Source organism: Corvus brachyrhynchos, unplaced genomic scaffold (genome assembly GCF_000691975.1).
Source record: "Corvus brachyrhynchos isolate BGI_N302 unplaced genomic scaffold, ASM69197v1 scaffold523, whole genome shotgun sequence".
NCBI lineage: Eukaryota > Metazoa > Chordata > Aves > Passeriformes > Corvidae > Corvus > Corvus brachyrhynchos.
The window spans coordinates 275150-275454 of NW_008237265.1; the positions used below are offsets into that span (position 1 = coordinate 275150).

The following is a 305-nucleotide window of genomic DNA, read 5'->3' on the forward strand; positions in this document are numbered from 1 at the left end:
GCCGAGCTGGATCGTCTGTCCGCAGGCTGCGTTGGCTCCCCTTTTGTAAACGCAACTGATGGCGGCAGATAACTTCTACTATAAGAGTTGCTTAATGAAGGAAAGAGCCTTGTGTTTCGAGCAGTGCGTAAGATTACATCACCCGGATAAATATGCATTAGGTAGGCGGAGAGGATTAGATAGGCGGGTCCATGTGGGTTTAGCTATATAAAAGATGCAAGTTATTACCACCTGAGCGTGGTTTCCAGAAAGCTTCGCTGCTGTGCGCTCTTTGGAGAATAAAGAGGGTGTATCCTGAAAACTGT

General features: G+C 47.2%; 1 protein-coding gene across 2 annotated transcripts in view; it reads right to left on the minus strand.

Moving 5' to 3' along the window:
• The window catches only part of CCDC91 (coiled-coil domain containing 91), a 117290-nt gene extending 117051 nt beyond the window's left edge, over positions 1-239 (minus strand). The window contains exon 1 of one of the 2 annotated variants that reach the window (XM_017730536.1): positions 1-239. The gene's annotated coding sequence lies outside the window, so the exon portion shown is untranslated. The other variant, XM_008630810.2, reaches the window with a different exon arrangement.
• Positions 240-305: the final 66 nt, after the last annotated feature.